At 40.4% G+C, this 7,638-nt stretch overlaps 1 long non-coding RNA gene across 1 annotated transcript; it reads left to right on the forward strand.

Annotated features, from left to right (window-relative positions):
- On the forward strand, positions 1-7,621 carry LOC125617307. The gene is made up of 3 exons (XR_007348289.1): positions 1-13; positions 1,309-1,312; positions 7,506-7,621. It is a non-coding gene; the product is annotated as an uncharacterized LOC125617307 (long non-coding RNA).
- Positions 7,622-7,638: the final 17 nt, after the last annotated feature.

Here is a 7,638-nt window from a genome sequence, read left to right on the forward strand (position 1 = left end):
TGCTCCTGACTTTGTAGGCCAGAAATTCAACAGGGCATGGCAGTGGATCTCATCTCTGCTCCCTGATGACTGAAACCTCAGCTGGGGTGCTTAATGGCTGGAGATAGCTGGGAACACATTAAGAATGTGTTCTGGGCACAGTGGATTACCTCTGTAATCTCAGTAATGCGGGAGGCTGAGACAGGAGGGTTCCAAGTTCTGGTTATCCACTAGGATCTTTGGTTCTTTCCCATTGTCACATCTACTGAAGCTGGAATCTTCAAGATGGCTCTTGCATTTACTCAAATGGCACCTGGGCTAGCTGTGGCTAGCTAGGCATTTTTCTCTGTCAGTGTGGCTAGCTTGGGCTTCCTTGTGGTCTGGTCATCTTAGACAGTCAAACCTGAGTAGTTGGCCTCTCTCAGAACGAGTAGTCTAAGAAACTAGGTAGAATCTGTAAGACTTTTGACCTAGCCGCAGAGTCCTAGAATATCATTTCTTTCCCATTCTGTTGTCAAGCAAGTCACTAAAGCCTCTAAGAAGGAGAATTAAACACCACTCTAGGGGCAGAGTAGCAAAACATTTTCAGCCATCTTTGATCCTCAGTAACATTCCTACTAAAGTGTTTATATTTTGTAAGCCAGAGTAACATATATAAATCAATATTTCCAAAAGTTTGTCAGCTCTGGAATCTCTTTGGACAAGACTATTGGAAAGTTCATTTGGCAGTCTTTTCAATTAATGATGCTGGGGAAATTACATATCCACTTGCAGAAGAATGAAATCACCCATGCCCCAGACCATATACAGAAATCTATTCAACCTGTAATCCCAGCGGCTCAGGAAACTGAGGCAGGAGGATCGCAAGTTCAAAGCCAGCCTCAGCAACATCGAGGTGCTAAGCAATTCAGTGAGACCCTGTCTCTAAATAAAATACAAAATAGGGACAGGGATGTGGCTCAGTGGTTGAGTGCCCCTGAGTTCAATCCCCAGTACCCACAAAAGAAAAAGAAAGAAAGAAACTGCTCAAAATGGATTAATGATTTAAATGCAAAACCTGGAACCACAGAACTACTAGAAAAAAAAATGGGGGAGCCAGGCTCAATGATGCACACCTGTAATCCCAGTGACTTGCGAGACTGAGGCAGGAGGATCATGAGTTCAAAGCCAGCCTCAGCACTTTGGCAAGAAGGCTCTGAGCAACTCAGGGAGATGCTGTCTCTAATAAAATATAAAAAAGGGTTGGGGATGTGGTTCAGCTGTTAAGTAACCATGAGTTCAATCCCCAATGCAAAAGGAAAAAAAAAAAAAAGAAAATATGCTGGAAAGCTGAGTGACATTGGTCTGGGTAATGATTTTTGAATATGATTCCAAAAACACTGTCAACAAAAACAAATGAGATTTCTTTTAGACCAAAAAGCTTCTACATATCAAAAGAAACAATCAACTGAGTGAAGAAACTAACCTAGAGAATGGGAGGGTATATTTTCAAACTATAATACGATAAGAGGTTAATTTCCAAAATACATAAAAAATTTGAACAACTCAAGAGGAAGTCAAAAGCATAACTAAAAAATGGGCAAAGGGTGGGGGGGCTGGGGACATAGCTCCATTGGTAGAGTGCTTGCCTGGCATGCACAATGCCCTGAGTTTAATCCCCATCACTGCAAAAAAAGAAAAAAAACAAAAAAGGCAAAGGGCTTGAATAGACATTTCTCAAAGACATACATGGCCAATGGGTATGGGAAAAATGCTCAAGATCACTAATAGTCTGGAAATGTGAATTAAAGCCACAATAAAATATAATCCCATGCCTGTCAGAATGACTACCATCAAAAAGAAGAAAAATAACAAGTATTGATGAGGAGGTGAAGAAAAAAGTACTTGTATATCATTGATGTGAAAATAAATTAGTACAGTCATTACAGAAAACAGTATGGAGGGTCCTCAAAAAATTAAAAATGGAACTACCATATGATCCAACAATCCTAAATACTGGGTATATATTCAAAGGAAATGAACTCAGTATATGTGTTCACGGAGAGAGAAGAGATATCTGCACTCTTGGGTTATTGCAGCACTATATATAATAGACAAAATATGGAATCAATCTAATTGTCCCTCAGTGGGTCAGTGAATAAGGAAAATGTGGTGTATATACATGATAGAATACTATTTAGTTTTTAAAAAGAAGGAAATCTTGTCATTTGCAACAACCTGGATGTACTTGGATGATATTATATTAAGTAAAACAGGCCAGACATAGAAAGACAAATGCTGCATGATTTCACCTGTATGTGCTCTGTAAAAAAGGTCTAACTCAGGTGCTGGGGTTGTAGCTCAGTGGTAGAGTGCTTGCCTAGCATATGGGGGGCACTGGGTTTGAGTCTCAGCATCACAAATAAATAAAGTTCTATCAACAACTAAAAAAAAAAAAAAGAGGGGGTGGTGGTGGTGTGTGTTTGTGTCTAACTTATTGAAACAGAGTTGAATGGTAGCCAGACACAAGGAGTGATGGTGGGATTAGGGAGATGTTGATCCAAGGACACAAAAGTTTAGTTAGATAGGAGGACAAGTTCCAGAGATTTATTATACATCATGGCAACTAAAACTAAAAACAATATATTACTGCTAAGAGAGTAAATATAAATTGTTCTCACCACATGCAAAATGGATTTGAGGTAATGCATATATTAAATAGCTCCATCTAACCTTCCACAATATACACATATATTAAAATTTGTTGTATACCATAAATATACTTAATTTTTACTTGTCCATTAAAAATTTAAAAATAGGTCTCTTTGGCACATTTAATCATGCACTTGAAACCATCACTACATCATCCATCATGAAAATCAATTTTCCCTAATTTAAGCAATGGCTATAGGTTTTACTTGGTGTTATTCCTACCTTGTCAAAGTGACTGGTTGTCACTGTCAATTACTTATGTATCTGAGAATAGCTTGTGTGACACACCCACATGCTGGCTTCTGCTAGTAAGAGATTATCTCAGTTCTATTTTCATATGTGATAACCAGTTCAGTTATTTTTTTTATTCAGTACTGGGGATCGAACCCAGGACCTTGTGCATGCTGGGCAAGTACTCTACCATTGAGCTGTGTACACGGCCTTTTTGTTTTTATTTTGAGACAGGGTCTTGCTAAGTTGCCCAGGCTGGCCTTAAACTTGTGATTCTCCTTCCTCTGTGTTCCAAGTAGCTGGGATTACAGATGTGCATCACCACACTGGCTTGTTGTGTTTTTCCTACATTATTCACTAGAGTCACTAGAGGAATCAGTGGCATCACATAGTAGGAATTATATTTTTTTGTCATTATAGAAAAAAAGAAAATTATATTCTGTATCTTGGGCAAATTTGGATTCTAGAGTACTTCTTTACTGAAAGACATCAGATAGTTTAACAATTAAATTTAAAAGTTAAATGTCAGTTTATGTTTTTGTATTTTTTCTATAAATATAGCTTTATAGAAATTACAATTCTATCTATATGTAATTTTTTATTTTGGTTTTGGGGATTGAACCTAAGGACATGTAACACTAAGCCACATTCCCAACCCTTTTTTGTATTTTATTGAGAGACAGTCTCACTGAGTTGCTTAGCACTTCCCTAAATTGCTGAGGCTGGCTTTGATCCTCCTGCCTCAGCCTCCCAAGCCTCTGGGATTACAGGCATGTACCACTATGCCTGGCAGAATATTTGTTTTCAAAATACATTAGATTACTTAGCATTCAGAGTAAGCAAAGAGAAAATCCAAAATAATAAATAAGTGAGTTTTTTTTTTTTCCAGTAAGGACAACTTAGTATACATTGGCATCAAAGTACTGGTGACTGTGTAATCTGTAGTCCTTCCTTTAGGGTCCTTCAGTGTCATCTCTACCCCAAAATTTTTTTTTAAAAAAAGGAAGAGAGAGAAAAGTGAGGGGGGTTGTAAAGATTCTCCTAGAACCAAAAGGTCAGGCTCAGACTCAGATAAATAATTTGAATCAACACTAAACAGGGAATTTTGTTCGAGTAGTAGCAAAAAGCAGGATGAACCAGAAGTAATGGTTTGTTCCTATGGTTTAGAGATTGGCTAAAATATGTCAACTAATGCTTTCTTCTTAGAGAAGCCAAGTGAAATAGGAATGCCCAAAAACACGACTTCAATATGGAAATATAAATTAGTTGGGCTAGCATTTTCTAAGAGTAGGGATTTAATTCAACAATACAACCAAATGTTCACAGAGTTGTTTACTAAGAAGACAAATCATTCTTCAAGGCTCACAGAGTTAATACAAAAAAAAAAAAAAGAGATAAGCATTACTTTGATAGGGGGTTAAAATGCATATTCCTGAGCTTAGAGCAGAGCTGTCCATAAAACCTAGACACAAACTAATTTATATTTCCATTATTGAAGGGGCATTGGGGCTAAGTATCATGGAGTCCGCATATGGCTCTCAAGAGGACTGCAAAGGGGAATGTGTAAATATGAAGAGGGTGATGTTAGTAGCAGAGGCCAGATGTTAGTAGCTGGTGAAACTGGATGAGGAGTGTATGGTTGTTCACTGTTTTGCTCTGGAAACTTTTCGGTGGGTTAAAATTTTTTGAAATTATAAAACATTGTTTTTTGTTACAAGAACATATAAGTGGTGAGGAAAAGACTTTGTTTGATTTTGTGGCATGCACAGTTGAGTAACTTTGGCAAAGGTATAATTATAGAAGTTTGAAGCAGAGAGGTCACTACGGCCTCTGGCTTTGGTTCTCCACTTATTTTCACATGACAAATGATGCTTATACACAGTGCCCACAGCCACGGGCATTGGATATAATCTTGGCTAACCAGGATTAGATATAATTCTTAGCTACTGACCTAGAACACAACAGATTTTCCTCCTACTTAAGAAAGAATGTTGTCTTATGAGTAAGTGATGTTATCGAGGGACAACTTTGAATCTGATTGAATTTATATAAAAAAAATTAATGTCCTAACTTTCTGCACTTTTGTGTGGAAGGAGTTTCAAGATTCTGATCATTCTTTGCTATTTGTGACTGATCTAATCTTTGTCACAGGCAGTCAGTCACGCACTGGGTCATTGCATGGAGGAGAAATTGACTTTAACTCGCAAGTAACTACAACATAGTCTTTCCCAGTTTAAAGAATGAATACTCAGAATTTCAGACTACCTTTCTTATAAAAAAAAAGTGATGGTATAATGATGTGATTGTAGAGAATTGTAAGGGGGGTTATAATGTTTGTAAAAATTGAAAAAGAATGGCCCTTTGGCGGGGGATACTGGGGATTCAACTCAGGGGCACTCAACCACTAAGCCATATCCCCAGCCCTATTTCGTATTTTATTTGGAGACAGGGTCTCGGTGAGTTGCTTAGTGCCTTATTAAGTTGCTGAGGCTGGCTTTGAACTTGTGATCCTCCTGCCTCAGCCTCCTGAGCAGCTGGGATTACAGGTGTGCGCCACCGTGCCCAGGCAAGAATGGTACTTTACTTAAAAGAAAAGTGTACAGACATTGCGGGGATTACAAAAGAGTCCAGTTCTTCAATATGCCCTGCATCCTGACCTTCTGTCATGTTATGTGTCGGGGATCTCCAGCTCCGAATCCGAGCTTAGCCATGTGATTTTTCTCTGTAACTGACCTGAGAGGAGTGGAGGTTTGACGTGGGCTTATAGGGACATTAGGCTGCTCCCTTGTGCCTGTGCTGTCACCATGAGACCATGCCTGGCCCCACCTCCTGGAGCGTGAGGCACAGAGCACAGGTGCATCCCCAGTCATCACAGTGGAGGTTGTCCTAGTTCAAATACCAACCAGTCCACTCCCAGCACTGTCTAGTTTCCACTCCCTCACCTCCAAAACAGGACATAAACATAAACACTGCTGTATGCCTGGAAGATTTTGTGGTCCTTTGTTACTGTGTTGTTCCGTCTTCCAGGATGCCAAGATGGAATAAAATGTGTAAGGATTTTCCTGGGGCAGATGACTTACTCAAGAGAATGGGGAGGGAGCTGTGGGTTGGGAGAGCCATCAGAGGCAATGCCCCTGAAGGAAGTGTCCCTGAGTGAAGTTCCCCTATGGGAGTTCCCCCTGAGGGAAGGAAGTTTGGGAGCAAACATCCTGGGGTATCTTGCAGTCAAAGGAAGATGCAGCCCAGCTGTTGAGGAACCTCTAGGCAAAGTCAGCTGCCCGCTGATAAGTCTGCAAGGTGCTTTCTTATGGCCCCTGAAATTCCACAGCATTTTTGTGGTTAAGACTTAACTGACAGAAACATGGAGACTACACCTGTAGAAGGGTCGTTCTTAATATAGGCAGTACTGCCTCCTAGGGGGCATTTTGGGAATGCCCAAGAGCATCTCTTGGCTGTCAATGATTGAAGAAGGCTACTGGCCTTTAGAGGGCATGAGTCAGGAACGCTAGAGATCCTGCAATGCCCAAGCCATCTTCCTGTGTCTTCCATGAGTTCCAATGCCATAGTTCCAAGGGGAATTATCTGTTTAAAGTTATCTGAGCCAAGAACCTAATTCTGCTTTACCCAGAAACTTTAAATATTTTTTTCCCAATGTAAATGGGCATAAAATTTCTAAGATTGCAATTGTCATGGACATTGAAGAAAGACTGCTTTGCTTCAGACTTTATTAAGTGTTGGTTACCCATTTGGGAAGCTCATGCCACCAAGCTTAGCTGCTTGTGGTATTTGAACAGTAATATAATACTTCTGAGATTGTTGACCTTTGTGGGCACGGTCACCATGGGCAATAGGCAAATATCTGGTTATTTTGTTATAATTCCCCTGTGTGATCATGCCCAGGCACTTACAGTGAAACACATATCATTTGGTTACATTAATCTTCTTTAAATTATGTGGTGAGTAGGCAATATTACCTGTGAATTTTATTTTGGGATGAAAGAAGATGATAGGTCTGACATGACAAAGGATGTCACCTATAGAAGGAGGGACAAAAGTGATTATAAAAGAGAAGAAAATATATTATACTCATTGGTCTTAGTCCATTTTGCTGCTATAACAAAATACTCAAGACCAGGTAATTTATAAAGAATAGAGCTTTATTTATCTCATGGTTCTGGAGGTTGGGAAGTCTAAGAGCTTGATGCCAGCATCAGGTTGGCCTTTATCCAGTATCACATCATGGCACAAAGCAACACATGGTGAGACAGAGAAAACGTGTTAGCTCAGGTCACTCTTCCTTTACTTGTGAAGATACTAATGTCATTATGGGGACCCCACCTTCATGATCTCATGTAATCCTAATTACCTCCCAAAGGCCCATCGCCAAATAATATTAATATATACATTTGGGAAGTAAGTTTGCAACATGAACTTTTGGAGGAGACAGTCAATCCATAGCACCCATATTGATAGCAGCATTACTCCCAATAGCCAAAATGTATATTTAGTAGAGAAAGCGCGCGGGAACCGGGCGTGGGTTGCGAGCGCGCAGGCGCGGCCGGGGGGGGGGCGGGGGCGGGGCGTGACTCCGGAATCTCTGCAAGCTCTAGTCCGCGCCGCATCCTTACCTCGCCGCCATGGCTGCCTACAAGCTGGTGCTGATTCGGCACGGTGAGAGCGCCTGGAACCTAGAGAATCGCTTCAAGCGGCTTGGTAACGGAGCGACCGACCCTCAGC

Source organism: Marmota marmota, unplaced genomic scaffold (genome assembly GCF_001458135.2).
Source record: "Marmota marmota marmota unplaced genomic scaffold, marMar, whole genome shotgun sequence".
Classification (NCBI taxonomy): domain Eukaryota; kingdom Metazoa; phylum Chordata; class Mammalia; order Rodentia; family Sciuridae; genus Marmota; species Marmota marmota.